General features: G+C 36.0%; 1 non-coding gene across 1 annotated transcript; it reads left to right on the top strand.

The window, feature by feature from the left end:
- The first annotated feature begins 1,328 nt into the window (after positions 1–1,328).
- Positions 1,329–1,439, top strand: LOC132423742 (U6 spliceosomal RNA). Its single transcript, XR_009519060.1, has one exon. It is a non-coding gene; the product is annotated as a U6 spliceosomal RNA (small nuclear RNA).
- Positions 1,440–25,647: the final 24,208 nt, after the last annotated feature.

The raw sequence follows: 25,647 nt of genomic DNA on the forward strand, positions 1-25,647 counted from the left end.
TGTAACCGTGGACATCATGGTGAGCACCTTCCCCAGCACTCTCAGAGGTAGACTTCTGACAAGTTCTAAAGGGCAGATTTCTAGCAAATTCTACCAGAGCAGCAACACAATGATTTATCTGCCATCCAGCAAGCTACATCTGTGCCATCTCTTTCAAGTTCTGCATCTCAGGCTTGGAGAGGAAATTCTTCCTTGGGTCCTTTATCTTATCCCTAGGGATAGGGGTTGTTTTCTTTGTATCAACAGATTCTACATTCTTCAGAATTTGCTATTATTAGCCAACTCCTAGTAACTATAATCCCCTTTATAGCTAATTATTCTTTATTATAACTTTCCTTGTTCAAATCACTTTGTGGATTCTGTCTTCCAAATGGACTGACTGATACAAACTATGACAGAACCACTGTGATTCTGCATAATGTTAATATTAAAGAGATCACTGTAAATATCTTAGAGAAAATTCTGAGAAAAGAAAAACAATTTTTAAAATATGCTAGAAATGTGAATATTTGTGCATTTGAAGGAGGCATCCACTGTTTATATTTATTCTTCTAAGAAATTCTCTTGAATGAGGATAATTTTAAATTATGCTAGGTCTTCAGGAACCCCTCCCTTATATGTGACTGTTCCATACACACACAAAAGCTTTCTAAAATGTCGTTGATGTCTTATGCAAGACACAATCTCACTAAGTGTTGAGTCTACAATTTATGCATAAATATAATGTTTTATAACTGCAAATATGAAACCACACACTGACCAAAATTGCAGAATGTTTAAAAATATTTTGAAATTGCAATGAGGTATGACTTTGTTCTCAAAGCAACATTCTTTTATGCATCTCTTGCCAGAACCTGCATCATGCTGATCCTGTCTGTTCAGTCAAGTATCTTTTTCCTTGCACTGAAAAGGAGTCACAGGGGGAATAAACTGCTAGGCAGAATGGATTAGCATCCAGCTTGCAGACCACTGTGAATATTTATAGAGCATTTGAGTATCATTAGCTGAGTCTTTTTCTCAAAGCACTGTTTTTTATTAATATGTGATCAGAATAATACCTGAGAAAAGAAAAGTCTGTGTGTGTATGTGTTTGTACACGGACATATATGTACATGTGCTCACATCTGTGTAACTTGCCCACTGGCATTTTTCCTATGGTATTCTCAGTCTCCTTCTTAGGCCCAGTTCTGTCTTTCATCTCTCATTTTAGGTATCTTACAAAGTCTAGAACTAGACCTTTCTCTTGAAACATGAGAAATGGAAGCAGAGTTCACTTTATGAAAACAAGACAGGATCCTTCAAGAGAAATCAAGAAATACAGATAAGCAGTGCTTGCTTCGGCAGCACCTATACTAAAATTGGAACGATACAAAGAAGATTAGCATGGCCCCTGTGCAAAGAAATACAGATAAGCAAGTCTATAACTAATACCCATAATTCCTCTAACTTATCCAGAGTCAATTTCTGTTACCACCTTGTATACACATACACATGTATGCACATTCACATATGAAAATCACATTCTCCAGGATATTTTTCTTAATATGAAATATTTGCATTTACTGTTTTGTAACAGATTTTTCCAATTAGTCCACTTGTATTATATTTTATATTCAGTACCACAACATTTCAGTATCAAAAAGAGTACAAGGTAATATTAAATAACTAAAAGAGGAATATGAAATACAAAAGAATTACGTTTTTTTAAGTCTGAAAAAACCCTCGACCTAGGAATATTTATTTTCTAACAAATCATTGTGTTGACCAAACAAATTGCTTTTGGCTAAGTCCCCTTCTTTTGGAGGAAAACAGCACTGTTTTTAATAATTAGAATTATTGAAATGCAACTAAAAATGCATGAAGTATGTCCAGATATATCAGAAATAATGGTCAGATCAAAAGTTTAAGGTTCAAAAGACTGGTATCTAGAATAGGAAACATTGAAGCAGATCAGGCCAGTTGGTTCTCACTAAATTTTATATTTTATTTCCATGCCCAAAAAGAAAAAGTTGATAAGCTGTCTCAAAGTCAGTTATGAAAAATCACTCTCTCTTTCACACAAGTTGGTCAAAACGAACTTCACAAATCAAGTAGCTTAGTGAATTAGAAGTTTGCCACAGGATCAACACATACTTTCTCAGGCAGTGTGTGTGTGCACACATGTCTGTATCTTAATTGTAGGAAAAAAGCACTGTCTAAAATACCTCAGGTAGGGACTTCCCTGGTGGTGCAGTGGTTAAGAATCTGCCTGCCAATGTAGGGGACACGGGTTCAGTCCCTGGTCTGGGATAACATATCTCAAGTAAAGGCTGTTCTTTGTTATACAATCATATCTCAGAAAAGTAACTTCACTAAAGTGTAAATTCCAGAATAGATTTTTTTCTTCTGCCAAGAAAACTAAAAGGATCAGATCTGTGTCACCATTATCTAAGAATAAGATGACAACCTACGTTATTTCAACCTGAGAGGATAAAGAATTTCCTAATACGTAATGATTTAATTTTGATATTGAACAAGCCACTTGTGGAAATATGTAAGTCAATTTAATATATGTTTCAAGACATTATGTTGCCATTAGTAAACAGAATCCTCTATCAAAATTAAAGACTTAACAGCAGTAAATAAACTTACTTTATTGAAACAGTAGACAGAAATAGAAAAAACAACATTTTTCATACTTTTCACTTAAAAGAAATTACAATATGATTCCTAAAGGATTTCAATATAAAAGAAATTTCATCCTATTTTTTAGTATTAATATACTGCTAATTTCCAACACAAGAAGATAACCCACAGAATCACATATTGGGAAGTTCAATTCTTTCAGGACGAATCTGGAAAACTTCCTGGATAATATATCTTCATAATAAATTACAGACAACTCAGAGGTTTAGACTGATCAAAGAAGCAAAGAAGGATCAGTAATTACATTTATACTCGATGGACACATTGTTCACCTAGGGAAATCTCTACACAGGGTTACCACCATCTGGCTGCTTTAGAAGGCATGACGTCATTACAATTAAACTCATAATATCCTGACATGTAAACTCTGCAATTCCAAATACCCTACCTAAATACCCATATCATGATTTAGTAAGCCTTCAGAATCACTAGAGAAGTGGAGATTCACTTTGGCAATTGAATGCTTACTACATTAAAAATCCCTGTTTTAAGAGGTATTGAAACATGCACAAAATAAGATCTCTACCCTCTAGGAATTAAAATATAATTAGGAGAGGACATGAATGTGAAAATTACAAATATTAGCTTGTTTTAAGAGACAGCATTCAAACAGTAAACCTTTACCCATGTATATTAAGTAAACTATGGTTTCAACCCTAGCCATAAATGTATTCTTAAATTACAGTATCCAAAATTCTTCATAATTTTTGAAACTTATGGGTATTCAAGTAAAATATTTTGTTGGCTTAAGTAGAAAAAGATCATCAGTAATTTCAGACTTCTTTCCTCTCATAAAATGCTGACTGTGAGAAAACCAAAACCTCAGCGACAATATCGCCTCAAACTACATTATAAACTATTGTTGGGATGAAAGTATTAAATGGTAGGAACACTATGTATCATCAAACACTTAATTAAGAATAATTGAAATCCTGAATCCTGTAAACAAAATTGAAAACTTGGGCAATGAGGTTGTCAGGGCAGGAGAAATTTCCCTCTACCATCTTGAGTTCTTTTGGCTGGAGTAATAATAAAACTGACACAAGACAGATTAACAGGAGATAAACAAATTTTAATTCATACACACAAAGATCTCATAGAAACAGAATATAAGATGTGGCCAGAGCAGGCAGCTTTTATACTTTTTAGACAAAGAAACAATAAATTTATGAGCAACTGACACAACAAAAAAACCTTAGGCTTTAGGTGAAATTAATTAAAAATTAGTGAGGAATCTAAACAGAGTTTGGGCTTTGGGTAGTAAATTAAAGAAGTAACAAGGTTTGTTTATACGGACTTCTCAGCCCGAATTCCCACTCTCTGGCCATAAGGGCATCCTTCTACCATGTGCAAGGAGGGCACTTTTCATATAAGGGATTTATTTCCTGCTTTCAGGGAAACAGAGAGGAGGATCGAAAGTGTTCCTCTTGCACCAACTGTTTCTTAAGTAATTTTAATTCAAAATAATCAATATGCCACTGAGAAGTACTTTGGGTTGGCCTGCCCTGGTCCCCAACAAGGTTAAATCTCTGATGTATAAACTTGAGAGGAGAGTCTCAGTAAATAATTACCGTGAATATTCAGAATTATTAAGTGTATAAAGAATAGAGGACTTATATATTATTATAAAACCCCTCATCAAATTCTCTGGGGTTGGAACATATAATTTTTCGAGACAGAAGCCCGGTGTCTCTCCCTTTCCCTGGCAAAGTGATAAAGCTATTCTTTTCTACTTCAAAAAAAAAAAAAGAAAAAAAAGGAATAGAGGACTTATAGATCTTCCAGAGATATTTTATTTTGGATGGTGGGGAGATAGATAACCTCATTTTTATATTTCACAAACACACACACAAAAATAACAATAAGAGTCACAATGATCTCAAAAGGCCCACTGATGATTAAAAAACACAGCTGATTTAGGGTTAAATATTGCTTTCTCCAACATGCAATAACAATCTTTTTTCTGGATAGACAACTACTGATGAAAAGAAGTTGCACACTAACATTCGCTCTAAAAGGTGGAGACAACAGTTTAGAAGTACCCTCAAATTTTGTTTTATAATTATAAAAAGTTGGATTCCAAACTTCCCTGAATTGGGGGAAATTGCTATTTGATTCTTAAGTGTCCTGAGAGTGTACCTTCACTGCTTCTCAAAGAAAAGTACCAGAATTTTACCCCTTCAGAAGTCTGACTTCCCCATGAAGTCATTTTGAATTGAACCATGGTTGACAGTTTTATTATAAATACGTTGCACTTGTAATTGTTACACCAAGGAAAGTGATTGAAAAAATTTGCAAAGTTATAAAATTGGACTTTAGTTTTATGGAGAATGAAGAAATAAATGTTAGCTTTAAAAATAGTATCCTCAGAGATGTATATATCAAGACAAAAAGTTTCAAATTTGATTTATTATTCACTTTAGGTATAGCACTTTCTGATCTGGAAAAAAAAAAACTGTCTAAAATTATTCCACTTTACGTAAGTGGTGACAAATCACTACTTATAGATTTCTTTCCAAAAGTCTCACTGTCGGTGACATAAAAATTGCTTGAAAGGGTTCTGTGTGTTGCTATTTTAACATCTCTCACCACACTATACAAATGCCAGTCTGACCATTCTGCCTTTAGGGCTTTCACAAAGCAGCTTTCTTTAAAGGTTACAGGTGAAGTTATGTCTTCTAAGAATGTCAGCCCTCTTGACAGTTCTTCATGATGTCAACATGGTTGATACTAAAATTTAGGTAAACATTTAATTTGGGAGAGGATTCTATTCACATTTGTTAATTGTTTAATATATTAGTTTTATTTTTAACAAAAGCCATCCTGCTTCATTTGCATACTTTTAGCTTTAATTCTTTTATAATTTTCATCAGTTAAAATGACACCTTTAGACCTTTGGACCATTAGGCACTAGAGGGCAGATGTTTTATTTAGAAATAGTATTCAGTCCTACCTGGGTAAAGGAGACTTTGTCACACTCTTCATTAGAAATCCTCATCAACAAAAGAGGAAACTGTAAAATTTTGATAACTCACTTGCAGTTAGAAGGGATTGAATCTTGTAACATTTAGAAAACTATTTTTGTGTTATTTCACTTTTAAAAAGCTGAAAAATATATTATAAGCTTTTTTGTATTTTTACACAACTCAAAAATGAATTCACATAAGAAAAATAAGTGTGGCAAGCCTTTACATCATCAGCTGGGCAAATTATTATGCATTTTTGATTAAAAGAAAAGTTGCACAGAAATTCACATAAGAAAAATGGATTCACATAAGAAAAATAAGTGTGGCAAGCCTTTACATCATCAGCTGGGCAAATTATTATGCATTTTTGAATTAAAAGAAAAGTTGCACAGAAATTCAATTTGTAATAAAATGAATTCTAATGCAAATATGCAACATTTTATTCTATCCTGGTGTTTGGAAAGGTTTACTTTCACTACCTGAGTAACAGCCCACAGACTAAGCTAATTAGTGTTCTACATTGTATTAAAATATTCAATTAAAAATTAGGTATTTTTAAACTTTTTCTAGTAAACAAACTGAATTGTTACTGCCTTGGGTTTTTTTGTTTTCTGTTTTTTGCTGGGGTTTTTTTATTAACAATTGGGTTGGCAGTTTGGTAATGCTTTTCACAATGATTTAATGTCAACCAAAATATACCTTAAAGACTCAAAATGTATCTGACAAAGATGCAGAGAAAAGATATAATTTAAAAGTTAGCCAGTCACAGCAAAGGGGATAAAGAACACAGCCTCACAACTAGCTGCTGGACAATCATCGACAGGAAGACACTGGAACTCACCAAAAGAGATACCCCAAAGACAAAGGAGAAGCCACAATGAGATGGTAGGAGAGGCGCAATCACAGTAAAATCAAATCCCATAACTGATGGGTGGGTGACTCACAGACTGGAGAACACTTATACCACAGAAGTCCACCCACTGGAGTGAAGGTTCTGAGCACCACGTCAGGCTTCCCAACCTGGGGGTCCAGCAACAGGAGGAGGAATTCCTAGAGAATCAGACTTTGAAGGCTAGCGGGATTTGACTGGAGGACTGCAGCAAGACTGGGGTAAACAGAGACTTCACTCTTGGAGGGCACACACAAAGTAGTGTGCACATCAAGACCCGGGGAAGGAGAAGTGACTGCAGAGGAGACTGAACCAGACCTACCTGCTAGGGTTGGAGGGTCTCCTGCAGAGGTTGGGGGTGGCTGTGCCTCACCATGGGAACAAGGACACTGGCAGCAGAAGTTCTGGGAAGTACTCTTTGGCTTAAAACCTCCTAAAGTCTGCCATTAGACCCACCAAAGAGCCCAGGTAGGCTCCAGTGTTGGGTTGCCTCAAGCCAAACAACCAACAGACGGGGAACCCAGCCCCACCCATCAGCAGTCAAGTGGATTAAAGTTTTACTGAGCTCTGCCCACCAGAGCAACAGTCAGCTCTACACACCACCAGTCCCTCCCATCAGGAAACTTGCACAAGCCTACTGGAGAGCCTCTTCCACCACAGGGCAGACAGCAGAAGCAAGAACAACTACAATCCTGTAGCCTATGAAACAAAAACCACATCCACAGAAATATAGGCAAGGTGAAAAGGGAGAGAGCTATGACCAGATGAAGGAACAAGATAAAACCCCAGAAAAACAACTGAATGAACTGGAGATAGGCAACATTCCAGAAAAAGAATTCAGAATAATGATAGTGAAGATGATCCAGGACCTCGGAAAAAGAATGGAGGTAAAGATCGAGAAGATGCAAGAAATGTTTAACAAAGACATAGAAGAATTAAAGGACAAACAAACAGAAATAAACAATACAATAACCGAAATGAAACTACACTAGAAGGAATCAATAGCAGAATAACTGAGGCAGAAGAACGGATAAGTGACCTGGAAGACAGAATGGTGGAATTCACTGCTGTGGAACAGAAAAAAGAAAAAAGAATGAAAAAAAATGAAGACAGCCTAAGAGACCTCTGGGAAAACATTAAACACATTTGCATTATAGGGGTCCCAGAAAGAGAAGAGAGAGAGAAAGGACCAGAGAAAATATTTGAAGAGATTATAGTCGAAAACTTCTCTATTATGGGAAAGGAAATAGCCACCCAGTCCAGGAAGCGCAGCAAGTCCCATACAGGAAAAACCCAAGAAGAAACACACTGAAACACATAGTAATCAAATGGGCAAAAATTAAGGACAAAGAAAAATTATTGAAAGCGGCAAGGGAAAAACGACAAATAACACAGAAGGGAACTCCCATAAGGATAACAGCTGATTCCTCAGCAGAAACTCTACAAGCCAGAAGTTAGTGGTACAATATATTTAAAGTGATGAAAGGGAAGAACCTACAAACAAGATTATTCTACCCAGCAAGGATCTCATTCAGATTTGATGGAGAAATCAAAAGCTTTACAGACAAGCAAAAGATAAGAGAATTCAGCATTACCAAACCAGCTCTACAACAAATGCTAAAGGAACTTCTCTAAGTGGGAAACAAAAGAGAGGAAAAGGACCTACAAAAACAAACCCAAAACAATTAAGAATATGGTCATAGGAACACACGTATCGATAATTACCTTAAACATGAATGGATTAAATGCTGCAACCAAAAGACACAGGTTCGCTGAATGGATACAAAAACAAGACCCATACATATGCTGCCTACAAGAGACCCACTTCAGACCTAGGGACACATACAGACTGAAAGTGAGGGGACGGAAAAAGATATTCCATACAAATGGAAATCAAAAGAAAGCTGGAGTAGCAACACTCATATCAGATAAAATAGACTTTAAATTAAAGAATGTTATAAGAGACAAGAAAGGACACTACATATTGATCAAGGGATCAATCCAAGAAGAAGATATAACAATTATAAACATATATGCACCCAACATACAAGCACCACAATACATAAGGCAACTGCTAATAGCTATAAAAGAGGAAATCAACAGTAACACAATAATAGTGGGGGACTTTAACACCTCATGTACACTAATGGACAGATCATCCAAAATGAAAATAAATAAGGAAACAGAGGCTTTAAATGACACAATAGACCAGAGAGATTTAATTGATATTTATAGGACATTCCATCCAAAAACAACAGATTACACTTTCTTCTCAAGTGTGCATGGAACATTCTCCAGGATAGATCACACCTTAGGTCACAAAACAAGCCACAGTAAATTTAAGAAAATTGAAATCATATCAGGCATCTTTTCTGACCACAACGCTATGAGATTAGAAATGAATTACACAAAAACATGAAGGCTAAACAACACACTACTAAATAACCAAGAGATCACTGAAGAAATCAAAGAGGAAATCAAAAAATACCTAGAGACAAATGACAATGAAAACACGACGATCCAAAACCTATGGGAAGCAGCAAAAGCAGTTCTAAGAGGGATTTTATAGTTTTGCAAGCCTACCTCAAGAAACAAGAAACATCTCAAATAAACGATGTAACGTTATACCTAAAGGAACTAGAGAAAGAAGAACAAATAAAACCCAAAGTTAGTAGAAGGAAAGAAATCGTAAAAGTCACAGCAGAAATAAATGAAATAGGAACAAAGAAAACAATAGCAAAGGTCAAAATACTAAAAGCTGGTTCTTTGAGAAGATAAAAAAAAAATTGATAAACCATTAGCCAGACTCATCAAGAAAAAGAGGGAGAGGACTCAAATCAATAAAATTAGAAATGAAAAAGAAGTTACAACACATGCCACAGAAATAAAAAGCATCATAAAAGACTACTACAAGCAACTCTATGCCAATAAAATGGACAACCTGGAAGAAACGGACAAATTTTTAGAAAGGTATAACCTTCCAAGACTGAACCAGGAAGAAATAGAAAATATGAACAGACAAATCACAAGTAATGAAATTGAAACTGTGATTAAAAATCTTCCAACAAACAGAAGTCCAGGACCAGATGGCTTCACAGGGGAATTCTATCAAACATTTAGAGAAGAGCTAGCACCCATCCTTCTCAAACTCTTCCAAAAAATTGCAGAGGAAGGAACACTCCCAAACTCATTCTATGAGGCCACCCTCACCCTGATACCAAAACCAGAAAAAGATATTACAAAAAAAGAAAATTCCAGACCAATACCACTGATGAATATAGATGCAAAAATCCTCAACAAAATACTAGCAAACACAATCCAACAACAAATTAAAAGGATCATACACCATGATCAAGTGGGATTTATTCCAGGGTTGCAAGGATTCTTCAAAATATGCAGAATAATCAACCATATAAACAAATTGAAGAATAAAAACCATATGATCATCTCAGTAGATGCAGAAAAAGCTTTTGACAAATTCAACACCGGTTTATGATAAAAACTCTCCAGAAAGTGGGCAGAGAGGTAACCTACCTCAACATAATAAAGGCTATATACGACAAACCCACAGCAAACATCATTCTCAGTGGTGAAAAACTGAAAGCATTTCCTCTAAGATCAGGAACAAGACAAGGATGTCTACTCTCACCACTATTATTCAACATAGTTTTGGAAGTTCCAGCCATGGCAATCAGAGAAGAAAAATAAATAAAAGGAATACAAGTTGGAAAAGAAGAAGTAAAACTCTCACTGTTTGCAAATGACATGATACTATACATAGAGAATCCTAAAGATGCCACCAGAAAACTACTATAGCTAATCAATGAATTAGGTAAAGTTGCAGGACACAAAATTAATGAACAGAAATATCTTGCATTCCTATAAACTAATGATGAAAAATCTGAAAGAGAAATTAAGAAAACACTCCCATTTACCATTGCAACAAAAAGAATAAAATACCTAGGAATAAACCTACCTAGGGAGACAAAGGACCTGTATGCAGAAAACTATAAGACACTGATGAAAGAAATTAAAGATGGTACCAACAGATGAAGAGATATACCATGTTCTTGGATTGGAAGAAACAATATTGTGAAACAGACGATACTACCCAAAGCAATCTACAGATTCACTGCAATCCCTATCAAATTACCAATGGCATTTTTTACGGAACTAGAACAAAAAATCTTAAAATGTGTATGGAGACACAAAAGACCCCAAATAGCCAAAGCACCCTTGAGGGAAAAAAAGCAGAGCTGGAGGAATCAGACTCCCTGACTTCAGACTATACTACAAAGCTACAGTAATCAACACAATATGGTACTGGCACAAAAACAGAAACATAGATCAATGGAACAAGATAGAAAGCCCAGAAGTACACCCACGCACCTATGGTCAACTAATCTATGACAAAGGAGGCAAGGATATACAATGGAGAAAAGGCAGTCTCTTCAATAAGTGGTGCTGGGAAAACTTGACACCTCCACATAAAAGAATGATATTAGAACACTCCCTGACACCATATACAAAAATAAACTCAAAGTGGATTAGAGACCTAAATGTAAGACCAGACACTATAAAACTCTTAGAGGAAAACATAGGAAGAACATTCTTTGACATAAATCACAGCAAGATCTTTTTTGATCCACCTCCTAGAGTAATGGAAATAGAAACAAAAATAAACAAATGGGACCTAATGAAACTTAAAGCTTTTGCACAGCAAAGGAAATCATAAAGAAGATGAAAAGACAACCCTCAGAATGGGAGTATATATTTGCAGATGACTCCACAGACAAAGTATTAATCTCCAAAATATACAAACAGCTCATGTAGCTCAATATTTAAAAAACAAACAACCCAGTCCAAAAATGGGCAGAAGATCTAAATAGATATTTCTCCAAAGAGGACATACAGATGGCCAAGAGGCACATGAAAAGCTGCTCAACATCACTAATTTTTAGAGAAATGCAAATCAAAACTACAATGAGGTATCCCCTCACACCAGTTAGAATGGGCATCATCAGAAAATCTACAAATAACAAATGCTGGAGAGGGTGTGGAGAAAAGGGAACCCTCTTGCACTCTTGGTGGGAATGTAAATTGATACAGCCACTATGGAGAACAATATGGAGGTTCCTTAAAAAATTAAAAGTAGAATTACCATATGATCCACCAACCCACTACTGGGCATATACCCAAGAAAAACCATAATTCCATAATACACATGCACCCCAATGTTCATTGCAGCACTATATACAATAGCCATGTCATGGAAGCAACCTAAATGCCCATCGACAGACGAATGGATAAAGAAGATGTGGTACATCTATACAATGAAATATTACTCAGACATAAAAAGGAATGAAATTGGGTCATTTGTTGAGACGTGGATGGATCTAGAGACTGTCATACAGAGTGAAGTAAGTCAGAACGAGAAAAACAGATATCATATATTAACGCGTGTATGTGGAACCTAGAAAAATGGTACAGATGAACCGGTTTGCAGGGCAGAAGTTGAGACACAGATGTAGAGAACAAACATATGGACACCAAGGTGGGGGGAATCCATAGGGGGGTGGGATTGTGGTGTGATGAATTGGGCGATTGGGATTGACATTTATACACTGATGTGTATAAAATTGCTGACTAATAAGAACCTGCTGTATAAAAAAATAAATAAAATAAAATTCAAAAAACATTAAAATAAAAAAATAATAAAAGTTAACAATGTTGCACAAAATATATATATCTAAGGATAGGTAGTATTAACGTTACAAAAAAGAAAAAAGAAAAATCAAATGATCCTATTCCAATATTCACCTGGGGAAAATTGCAGGCAAAGCAATAATATATCAAGGTTTTGAAGATTCATAAGACCACAGCTGAAATGAAAGCATCATTTAGGTTTATTACACCATCACATGAACTTCATGCCCAATCACCCATCTGGTTCATAAGAATCAAGAAAAAAGTCTGATTCCTCCTGTCCGACACTGACTGTAGGACATTTACTTCACTGCCCACCCCAAGTTCTGGGATTGCCACTCTCCCTCATGCTGGAGAATTCTTAAAATATTTTTGAAGCATTCCAGGAAATCATTCATCTCTGCTATTGGGCAAAGTTTAAGAACTAGCATGGGTTCTCAGAGTTGCTTTTTACATAATAGCTTATGTTAGTATAGGACTGTTATCAAACTACTTCCCCAGTAGTTAAGACCTTCCATCCTTAAATTGGTGCAGATAGCTCTGCTAACCTCCCTCAGATGTGAGGTATGATAGCCATGGCACACTGCCATCTCACATGTTACCATCAACTCTAAGTTTATCATCAATATATAAGAGTCTCTAAATTGTGCATTTCCAATTAGGGATTTGTTCTGTCTTCCACTCCTGAGTACCAGGATTCCATCTTCATTTATTTGGAACCCATCTTTATTGTAGGTGTATATCTAGTTGGCAGCCATATAGTGACTTTTTCCACCCTCAGATCCCCACCTCCAGCTATCTATGACCAAGCGCCAGTTCATGTTGCTATTTTTATTGGTTCACCAAACCTGCAGCAGCTTCAATAAGAGTTTATAAACTTAGGTGTTTAAATTTTAATGTTAAAGGTAGTATATATCCGTGTTGCAGATATATACCATCCCAACACTCCTACATGCTGAAAGAAACAAAGGAAGACAGAAGGGAGGGGAAAAGATAAGGAGGAAGGAAAACAGGGAAGGAAGGAGGGAGGGAGGGAGAGAGAAAGAGAAAGAAGGAATGAAGAAAGGAGGGAAGGAGGGAAGGCAGGAATTAAGGAAGGAAAATTTCTGCCTTTAACTAGCTGGTTGATTATGGGGAGAAAACTTGCCTGCCTGGGTGTCATTTTTTTTTTCAGTTTTAACATGTAAATCCTTGTTTTGTACAATTTTATTTTTGCAACCATACATTTAATTGAATCTGAGGCCAAGTCCAATATATTAAACAAAGGTTTGGCTGTTCAGTTCTCTGATCTCTGGCTCCCTCAGAATACAGCATGATAATCCCCAGGATAAGAAAATAATAACTACATTTAATGAGACCTTACCATATGTCAGGCATTCTGCTATGACAGTCACATATACTATTCATTTTTCTAGCAAAACAAGCTATTAATATGTACAGGGAGCAGTATGGAGTGTTGGTTTAATAGTTAGGATGCAGAGTCAGTCTGCCAGGGTAGGAATGTCAAGGCTAACCCTTGCTTAACTATATCATTTGAACAAGTTACTTAATTTGTCTGTGCCTTGGTTTCTTCATCTGTAAGAAAGAAATAATATTACTTTCCTTATGGGCATAGTGGTGTGGGGTTTAAATCAGAAAAAGTATCCAAGCACATAATAAATACTCAATGCCCATGAACCATTCTTATTAGATCCAATTTATAGGTTAGAAAAGTGGGGCTCAGAGAATTTAAGTAACAATCCTAAATCACATAGTAATCAAAGGTCATAGCTAAAGATCAACCCTGTCTGCAATGCCTAAGTCATGCTCCTATCCACTATATTAGATGATTTCTTAGATCCTCACCTTGAGATCACCCATAATTTTGTGATATATTCACCCAAAGTTAAGTCATCAAACTGTTCTTACATTTTAATTGGCTTATGTTTCTGACAAACTGATTTTTAGTAATTTCAAAATACAGAATCTAGCTACTTTGGTATTGCTGTTTGTAAACTATTGTTATACATATGTGAAAATAAAAACCTTTTAAACAGGTTCATAGTATTATATCACATGATATCCCATAATCACTTTCACTGATTCTTGGTCATTATATTTTTTTTCCAGATTTTAGGGAGAGAGATTTTTGGTTTTATTTTGTTACTAAAACCATATTGAAATAAATATGCATTTATAAAAATCTCTGTGCACTGGCATGACTCTATAGGAATTTCTAACATTGATGACATTAATACCACTGTTAAAAAAGTATGTGCTTTTTATACTATGTTACATACTGCCGAATCTCCCTTCAAAAAGTTACACCAATTCACATGCTCATGTGAGTCTATTTCCCCTCTCTCGACATTTTTTAAAATAACAACATAATTTAAGAAAAAAATTTTTTTTGAATTTTACTTTATTTTTTTATACAGTATGTTCTTATTAGTTATCCATTTTATACATATTAGTGTATATATGTCAATGCCAATCTCCCAATTCATCACATCACCAACCCCCTTGGTGTCCATACGTTTGTTCTCTACATCTACGTCTCTATTTCTGCCCTGCAAAAAGACAGATGAGCTGCTTGGTGGATCCATGCCTTAGATAATAAGGGAAAACAGGCAGCTTATGGCAAATCAAACGTTAAACAAAATGTTCTCACTTCCAGATGTTATGTTTGTCCTCTCATTTTCAACAATTCATGGAAATCACTGATTCCTAATCATTTACCGTATGCAGTGGAGAGACAGAGGGAATTAAATCTCATATCCAATAATGGTCAATATAAAGAAAGCCAAAAGAGTAGAAAACAACCAGACATGCTTCACTTCCATAACTGGCTAATACAAAGAATCCCCCCATCTTTCAATGAAACTGTTTTCAGGCTCCTCAGAAGACCTCCAAGTTTTCATTCCAAAGTAAAGATATGAAAGTTAAGTATGATTTCCTGAAACTCAGGGATGAGGCAAGACAACCAGAGTATTTATGAGTCTCTTATACTGTCATTCTAGAAACTGTAGAATGTTAAGCAGACTACTGATTCACTAGAGAAATACTCCTCGTCATCTCAGGTTTGTTTATTACAACAGACAAAGGAGAGACGTAGCTCATAGATCAGCATGTCATAAAATGGAGACAGCTCACTGCTAAGGGCAAATTTAGAACTCTGAATGAAGAAAAGATATGTGCCCACACTGCACCCAGACACAGAAATCCAAGTGAGATAATAAGGGTGTCAAAATTATAACTGCCATATATAGCACAAGAAAGTTCATAAAAAAAATTTAATTCTAATGTTGTAATTAGAAATTAATGGAAAAATCTCAACAAAACCTTCAGAGTGAAAACACAGCCCAGGGGGATCCATCTGAAATGATTTTCCAAATTAATGATTAACTGTCAAAGGACCTATACAAGCAAAAACAGAGAAGATTTTTAAATTATGTATGTATAATTCTATGATGATAAATTTGAAAGCATCAGTGAGCTGTTCTCCTTTCTGGGGAAATAGTTATGTTTAGTTCAAATAGAAGGACAAAACCTTCTAGGAAAAGAAAAAAAAGAACTGTGGGGAAAGAAAAATCACAAAATATCTAGTAGGGAGGGGAATTTCCCCCTCTTTTCCCTCTTAGCTCTTTTGGCTAGCAATTAAAATGACATAAAGCAATGATTAACAAGAGAAAAACAAATTTATTTTGCACATATGGGGAATCTACATAAGCATGAAGAATCTCAAAGACAATAAGGCAAGATGAGGTATATATATTGTTCTGGACTAAGAAGAAGAAGGTAGGGGTCTGGGACTTCAAAGGAAAGGAAAGTAATTCACAGGAAGATGAAAATAACTAATTTTTGGTAAACAAATGTTTGCTGGGCCACCTAGAGACAACAGGACAGAAAGGACTTTCATCAAATGGGCCTTGCTAGGTTCCTTCCTGTTTACCACACTTAATTCAATACTTTACTATAGTTATCTATGGTGATAACTCCTTTCTGGAACAAGCTTTCTGTCTTAAATTTTTTAGGCAGTAAGCGTGAAGTTCAAAGGTTCTTCCTGAGTCTTTTGGGTCCTGCTTCTTTTCAGCTCTAAATAATCCACATGCCAGAGTGGCACATCTTGGAGCAGCTTGCCCTGAACCCCCCATCAGTCTCAAAAGAAAGTTTTACCAGAAACCTCTTTTCACATTCTCAAGGAAGAGATAATTGATATAAACTCCATTAAAGAATAAAGGAAAGAGCAACTTTGAATGGAAGACTCTTAATAGAGTTTATTGATGGCCTGATGTAACTTCCTCATAAAAATTAGTGTCCTCATCCAAACCTATCTGTGAAGGAACACCTTTCCTTAAGGCTTTGTTAGCAGCAATATTGCCTTTTTCCTGGTTCCCTCTTGAAACCAAGCAGGACCTTGTGGGGCTCCTGGACACAGAGCCTTTCTGTGTCCCCTGTTTCTTGTTTGTAGGAAATAGGGAAGGTCATGGAGGCTGAAACCTAAGTTCCAAAGGGCAGGTTCAAACGGTTGTTGATCAGGGAAAGGAAGTGATGCAGAGACAAGGGAGGAGCAGTCAAAAAATAATAGTGCAGCCTTGGGGCAGAGTCCAGGTTCTGCCTCAAGGGATACACATAATAATATCTTTGAGCTCTTCTACAAAACTAAAACCCCCAACTAATGGAAGATGTTAACTACTTGATGAAGCAATCTTCATTCCAGAGAAGGTCACAGTTTGATAACCTCTGAGAACCAGAGAAGCTCATCAGGTGACCACCTGAGGCCAGATTAAAGGAGTGAAGGCCCTGCACACACCCTGATCCTTATCAGCAACCCCACCTTTGAACCATTGCTATAAAACTCCTCACCAAACCCCTGGGTTGGGGCACACAGTTTTTGAGGGTACAAGCCCACTATGTCCCCCTTTGCCTGGCAAAGCAATAAAAATATTCTTTTCTACTTCACCCAAAACTCATCTCCAAGATTCAATTTGGCACTGGTGCACAGACGCCAAGTTTTTGGCATCACTCTCAATTCCTTTCTAATCAGAATAGACATTAACCAAAGGGGTGGTGGGAAGAAAAGTTTCTGATGTTATGTTTCTTAGGAGTCTTTGGCCTTGCTCTTTGATGTTCCAGGATGTATACCAATAGTATCAAGTCCCTGATTCTAACTTTGAAGAGCCTTATTTACCTTAATGTTACCAGTGGGAGGAATTTGAGAAGAAAACTTTCCAAAGCAATTAGTTTGATACAACTCAAAGAACAAAGGAACAACAGGAAAGACATTATGCAAATGTGTGGCTTTTCCAAACTATACTGCCTTGAGAAAAGCTTGGTCAGATGCCTAGCAGAAAATGGCACAAGGAGAAGATTGAAATGTTCTGCTGTTCTACACTCACTTACAGCTCTGTTTTAATATTTAGCTTCAATTTGATTAATATTATGCATTCGACACATAAAAATAGGCTTAGAGGAAATGCACATATGAATAAAGACACGAATATTTCTAAATAAGATATAAGCAAATTAAACTCAACAGTGCATCTACCGTGACCAAGTTGGTTTTAATTTAGGAATACAAAGATTTTATAATCATAGGAAATCCCTTTTAACAGAAATGTGTTCAAATAAGGGAACACTTTTGACAATCTCAACAGACTCCAAAAGGACATGTGATAATATTCAATACTTAATCCTGACACATATTTTAAGAAATGAGCAATTCACCATTATGTATCTTAAAACAGTATTTTGGACAATTAAATTCTAAAGGTTTTAGTAACGAGACTAGAATACTACTTTCCCAATATTATTTAATATTGATAACACCCAAAAAAATGTAGTGTAAAATTAATTATAATTAATAATTAAGTAGGGTAGCCTTATAAGAAAAAAGTAATAAAAGCTAATGAGTAAAATTAGTTACCATTGTCAGGGAGAAAACAATCTTCCTCTGCTCTTCTAGCTTCTCCTGGTTGGTCTAAGAATTAAACTGATGTGAGACAAATTAACAGGAGAAAATCAAACAAAAATTTAATAACAAGTATACATGGGAAAGATCCAGGAAAACTGAGTAACTCACCAAAATGATCAAAGCCCTCAACTTAAATACCATCCTCAGCTAAAGACAAAAGAGGATGTTGAGGGTGGAGAGACTCAGTTATGGGAGGTTACCAGGAAAAGTACAGTAAACAAGGGTGACTGTGAGTTACACAGATTTAAGTCACTGCCATCTCCACTGATGTTTCTAGAGATTTGGTCATCCTCCTCTTCTAGGTAAAGAGAAGGAAACACCCTTACAAATGTAAATCTCCCATACCAATGTAAGCGTTTCTTACAAAAGGGCAACTCCTAATTGTTTTTAGAGCCCTTCCATGTCTGCTGTTTCTCAGAAAATAACCAGCTTAAAACAATATGCCAAAGTGACATATTTCAGGGTGGCAAATTCTTCTCCCTTAAACTATAAACTACAATTAAAAAATTCCAGTCATATAGCAAGCACAATCTAAGTATTTCATATATTTATGAAAAACATCTAAAATATTAAGATTTGAGTAAATCATGAGCCATTCCATTTTTATAAATCAGAAAACTGATTTATGTAAAAGTATAGATTCTTCCAAAGTAATATCTAGAGTTAATGCCACTGCCAACAAAATTCAGATGGATTTTTTCTCAAGTTAGCAGAATGACTCTCAAGCTTATACACAGGAGTTAACACATCTAACAGGTAATATATTTTTGACAAAGAAAAATAATAGAGGAAAATTTTTTGTGCTAAACACTAAAAATATTATGTCGAGGAGGAAGAAATGTTCTTCTATCCTTCGAAGTTCATCTGGTTAGTCTAAGGATTAAACTGATGTGAGACAAATTAACAGGAGAAAAACAAAAATCTAATACTACATATACATGGGAGACACCAAGGAAAACTGAGTAACTTGCTCAAATGACAGAAGCCCTCACCTTAAATATCATCCTCAGCTAAAGATGAAAGGGGAGAAAGTCAATTATGGCAGGTTACCAGGAAAAGCACAGTGAATAAGGGTAAGATTGTTATACATATTTAAGTCATTGTCTTATCCAGTGATAAGAGTAACTAGAGATTTGGTCATCCTCCTCTTCCTAGTTCAAAGAAGGAGACACCTTAACAAATGGAAATTTCCCTTATACATGTAAATATCTCTTACAAAAGGGTAACTCCTACTTGGTTTTCAGAGTTTCCCCCAGCCTGCTGTTTCTTAGAAAATAATCAGCTTAAAATAATTAATATGCCAGTGACATATTTTAGGGGGGAAAATCATCCTCCCTTTCAATTACAAATCTACAATTATAATATAATCTGATATTGGCAGGAAATTTTACAGATATAAAAAAGTCATAAGGATATTCCTGAAATAGACCTTCGTATAAAAAGAATTTAGTATGTGATATAAAGGACAACGGAGACCAATAACAAAGGGATGAATTATTCAAGAGAAGGTGGGAAAAAATTAATTATTAAAAAAATCTTATTTACACTATATAGCATACTGCAATACGAATCTCAAATGAATTTGAGTTAAAGGATAAAAAAGCATATCAGAAAAATAAAGACTTATAGAATCAATTTCAGAAAGGGCAAAACTTAAAGAGTAAGTAGTAAATAACTCAGACAGGAAAAGAAATACATTTATGTGTATGTATTTGTGCAGTTGTACACAATTTTTAACAGCATGCATATCAAACAATAAAAGGAAATTAAAAAGCAAAATAAAATTTGTAAAAATTTGTCACACCTAGTAACCTTGAATGATTTACAGACATCAAACCTGTGTCATTGCAACAGGGCTCTTTATGTTCAAGGAAGAGAATAAAATCACAAGTCAGGTTTTTTTGCCATTGTGAGCAGATAGGGTAAGGCGTCCCCAGTGAACGAGAACCAGACATAACTTTCTTAACATAAGAGGAGCCATTTTAGGCCTAAGCCATTCTGTGATCTAAACCTGGCCACAATGCTTGCCCTTGCAGAAGCATAGGTCCCAGTGTTTAATGATTTGAAGGAAACAAAAGAAGGCAAAAACAAACATCTATTAGCAGGCCAGGAAGAGAACTTAATAATAGCAAAGATAATAAATTACTTACAAAGACTTGCAGTTCTGTTTCAGTGGTAAACCTTTAGGCTGAAGGACATTCTTGAGCTATTTCACAGAATTCAAACTCCCTGGAGCTCTCAACCACCAGATTAACTGGAACCTAGGAATCATAATGTTGACCTTTTCTGATTCTTGTGGCTTTAACTAGAGCCTGAACTCTGCTAACCTTTGCCCCAATTCTACCACTGAATTCTCCTCTGCTCAAGCCCCTTAATGAATATGCATGTACCCTTAGCTTAAAACTTCCCCAATTTTGCTGTTTGGGGAGACACTGCTTGAGAAAAGACCCATGGTGTTCTCCTTACTTGCTGCAAGTAATAAACCGTTCCTTCTCCTGTTCTTTGACTTCCTTGTGTCTTTTGGCTCCACACCCACCAAGAGGCAAACCCAGTTTTCGGGTAACAAGATTATGCTTAGAAGCATAAGAAACAAGCCAGAAATAAGAAACACATGATCATTACGCTGAACTATGAGACTCCTGATGTGACCCATTTCATATTTACATGCCTCCTGTGCACAAACCATTTTTCAGAGGAGCACTTAAAGAGGCAATAAATAAGCAAAATGAAGGGTAGTAAAAAGTGAAAACAAAAGGGATTACCTTTATTGATGGTGTTACTTTGGTTATTTTGTTTTCAAGCTAAGTAAGGACAGCAAGGCAATGGGGTAATGAAAGAAAGGAAGGTAGGAAGGGAAGGAGAGAGGATGGGATGGAGGAAGGGAAGGACAGATAAACTTTGAATTTAGTGAATGAAAAATATATTCATGAAGAGGAAAAATTATTTTCCCTCTACCCTTCGAGATTCTCGGTTGAAAAGCCCTTGTAATAGAAGATTAACAGGAGAAAAACAAACGGACATTTAATAACACGTATACCTCCTATATATATGGGAGATATCCAGGAAAATTGAGTAACTCCTCCAAATGGCCCAAGCCACCATCTTAAATACCATCTCCAGCTAAAGAAAAGTGATGTTGTGAGGTGGGGGAGCCTGTTATAGGAGGCTATAAAGAAAAGCACAGTAGACCAGAGGGCAGACAGCAGAAGCAAGAAGAACTACAATTCTGCAGCCTGTGGAAGGAAAACCACATACTCAGAAAGATAGACAAAATGAAAAGGCAAAAGACTTTGTTCCAGATAGAGGAACAAGATAAAACCACAGAAAAACAACTAAATGAAGTGGAGATAGCAACCTTCCAGGAAAAAAATTCGGAATAATGATAGCGAAGATGATCCAGGACCTCGGAAAAAGAATGGCAGCAAAGATCGATAAGATGCAAGAAATGTTTAACAAAGACCTAGAAGAATTAAAGAACAAACACTTAGAAGAATTAAAGAACAAACAAACAGAGATGAACAATACAATAACTGAAATGAAAAACACACTAGAAGGAATCAATAGCAGAATAACTGAGGCAGAAGAACAGATAAGTGACCTGGAAGACAGAATGGTGGAATTCACTACAACGGAACAGAATAAAGCAAAAAGAATGAAAAGAAATGAAGACAGCCTAAGAGACCTCTGGGACAACATTAAACACAACAACATTGGCATTATACAGATCCCAGAAGGAGAAGAAAGAGAGAAAGGACCCAAGAAAATATTTGAAGAGATTATAGTTGAAAACTCCCCTAACATGGGAAAGGAAATAGCCACCCAAGTCCAGGAAACACAGAGAGTCCCAGGCAGGAGAAACCCAAGGAGAAACATGCCAACACACACAGCAAACAAACTCACAAAAATTACAGACAAAGAAAAAGTATTAAAAGCAACATGGGAAGAATGACAAATAACATACAAGGGAACTCCCATAAGATTAACAGCTGATTTCTCAGCAGAAACTCTACAGGCCAGAAGTGAGTGGTACAATATACTTAAAGTGATGAAAGGGAAGAACCTACAACCAAGATTACTCTACCCGGCAAGGATCTCATTCAGATTTGACAGAGAAATCAAAAGCTTTACAGACAAGCAAAAACTAAGAGAATTCAGCACCACCAAACCAGCTCTACAACAAATGCTAAAGGAACTTCTCTAAGTGGGAAGCACAAGAGAAGAAAAGGACCTACAGAAACAAACCTATAACAATTAAGAAAATGGTAATAAGAACATACATACCGATAATTACCTTAAACGTGAATGGATTAAATGCTCCAACAAAAAGACATAGGCTCGCTCAATGGATAAAAAAGCAAAACCCATAAATATGCTGTCTACAACACACCCACTTCAGACCTAGGGACACATATGGAAAAAGATATTCCATGCAAATGGAAATGAAAAGAAAGCTGGAGTAGCAATACTCATATCAGATAAAACAGAGCTTAAAATGAAGAATTTTACAAGAGAAAAGGAAGGACACTATATAATGATCAAGGGATCAAACCAAGAAGAACATATAACAATTATAGGAGCACCTCAATACACGTGGCAACTGCTAACAGCTATAAAAGAGGAAATCGAAAGTAACACAATAAGAGTGGGGAACTTTAACACCTCATTTACACCAATGGGCAAATCATCCAGACAGAAGATGAATAAGGAAACACAAGCTTTTCAGCTTCCCTGGTGGCGCAGTTGGTTGAGAGTCTGCCTGCCAATGCAGGGGACACGGGTTCATGCCCCGGTTCAGGAAGATCCCACATGCCGCAGAGCACCTGGGCCTGTGAGCCATGGCCACTGAGCCTGCACGTCCGGAGCCTGTGCTACGCAACGGGAGAGGCCACAACAGTGAGAGGCCCACGTACTGCAAAAAAAAAAAAAAAACCCAAAAAACCAAGAAACACAAGTTTTAAATGACACAATAGACGACATAGATTTAATTGATATTTACAGGACATTCCATCCAAAAACAGCAGATCACACTTTCTTTTCAAGTGCGCACAGAACATTCTCCAGGACAGATCCAATCTTGGGTCACATATCAAGCCCTGGTAAATTTAAGAAAACTGAAATCATATCACGCATCTTTTCCAAACACCACGCTATGAGATTAGAAATCAATTACAGGGGAAAAAACATAAGAAACACAAACACATGGAGGCTAAACAACATGTTACTGAATAACCAAGAGATCATTGAAGAAATGAAAGAGGAAATCAAAAAATATCTAGAGACAAATGAAAATGAAAACACAACAATCCAAAACCTATGGGATGCAGCAAAACCAATTCTAAGAGGGAAGTTTATAGCAATACAAGCCTACGTCAAGAAACAAGAAACATCCCAAATAAACAATCTAACCTTACACCTAAAGGAACTAGAGAAAGAAGAACAAACAAAACCCAATGTTAGCAGAAGGAAAGAAATCATGAAGATCAGAGCAGAAATAAATGAAATAGAGACAAAGAAAACAATAGCAAAGATCAATAAAACTAAAAGCTAGTTATTTGAGAAGATAAACAAAATTGATAAACCATTAGCCAGACTCATCAAGAAAACGAGGCAGAGGACTCAAATCAATAAAATTAGAAACAAAAAAGGAGAAGTTACAACAGAAACCACAGAAATACAAAGCATCATAAGAGACTACTACAAGCAACTCTATGCCAATAAAATGGACAAGCTGGAAAAAGTGGACAGTTTTAGAAAGGTATAACCTTCCAAGACTGAACCAGGAAGAAATAGAAAATATGAACAGACCAATCACAAGTAATGAAATTGAAACTGTGAATAAAAATCTTCCAACAAACAAAACTCCAGGAGCAGATGGCTTCACAGGTGAATTTATCAAACATTTAGAGAAGATCCAGCACCCATCCTTCTCAAACTCTTCCAAAACATTGCAGAGGAAAGAATACTCCCAAACTCATTCTATGAGGCCACCATCACCCTGATAGCAAAACCAGACAAAGATACTACAAAAAAAGAACATTACAGACCAATATCACTGATGAATATAGATGCAAAAATCCTCAACAAAATACTAGCAAACAGAATCCAACAACACATTAAAAGGATCATATACCATGATCAAGTGGGGTTTATCCCAGGAATGCAGGGATTCTTCAATATACGCAAATCAATCAATGTGATACACCATATTAACAAATTGAAGAATAAAAACAATATGATCATCTCAATAGAGGCAGAAAAAGCATCTGAAAAAATTCACAACCCATGTATGACAAAAACTCTCCAGAAAATGTGCATAGAGGGAAACTACCTCAACATAATAAAGGCCATGTACAACAAACCTACAGCAAACATCATTCTCAATGGTGAAAAACTGAAAGCACTTCCTCTAAGATCAGGAACAAGACAAGGATATCCACTGTTGCCACTATTATTCAACATAATTTTGGAAGTCCTAGCCATGGCAATCAGAGAACAAAAAGAAATAAAAGGAATACAAGTCAGAAAAGAAGAAGTAAAACTGTCACTGTTTGCATATGACATGATACTGTACATAGAGAATCCTAAAGATGCCACCAGAAAACTACTAGAGCTAATCAATGGATTTGGGAAAGTTGCAGGATACAATATTAATCCACAAAAATCTCTTGCATTCCTATACACTAACAATGAAAGATCAGAAAGAGAAATTAAGGAAACATTTACCATTTACCATTGCAACAAGAATAACAAAATACCTAGGAATAAACCTACCTAGGGAGACAAAGGACCTGTATGCAGAAAACTATAAGATACTGATGAAAGAAATTAAAGATGGTACCAACAGATGGAGAGATATACCATGTTCTTGGATTGGAAGAAGCAATATTGTGAAAATGACTATATGACCCAAAGCAATCTACAGACTCAATGCAATCTCTATCAAATTACCAATGGCATTTTTTACGGAACTAGAACAAAAAATCGTATGGAGACACAAAAGACCCCAAATAGCCAAAGGAGTCTTGAGGCAAAATAAACAGAGCTGGAGGAATCAGACTCCCTGACTTCAAACTATATTACAAAGCTACAGTAATCAAGACAATATGGTACTGGCACAAAAACAGAAATATAGATCAATGGAACAGGATAGAAAGCCCAGAGATAAACCCATGCACCTACGGTCAACTAATCTATGACAAAGGAAGCAAGGGTATACAATGGAGAAAAGAAAGTCTCTTCAGTAAGTGGTGTGGGGAAAACTGGACAGCTACATGTAAAAGAATGTAATTAGAACAACTCCCTAACACCACATACAAAAATGAACCCAAAATGGATTAGAGGCCTAAATGTAAGACCGGACACTATAAAACTCTTAGAGGAAAATACAGGAAGAACACTCTTTCTTTTTTTTTTTTTTTTTGCGGTATGCGGGCCTCTCACTGTTGCGG

Source organism: Delphinus delphis, chromosome 3, assembly GCF_949987515.2.
Source record: "Delphinus delphis chromosome 3, mDelDel1.2, whole genome shotgun sequence".
In the NCBI taxonomy this organism is placed as follows: domain Eukaryota; kingdom Metazoa; phylum Chordata; class Mammalia; order Artiodactyla; family Delphinidae; genus Delphinus; species Delphinus delphis.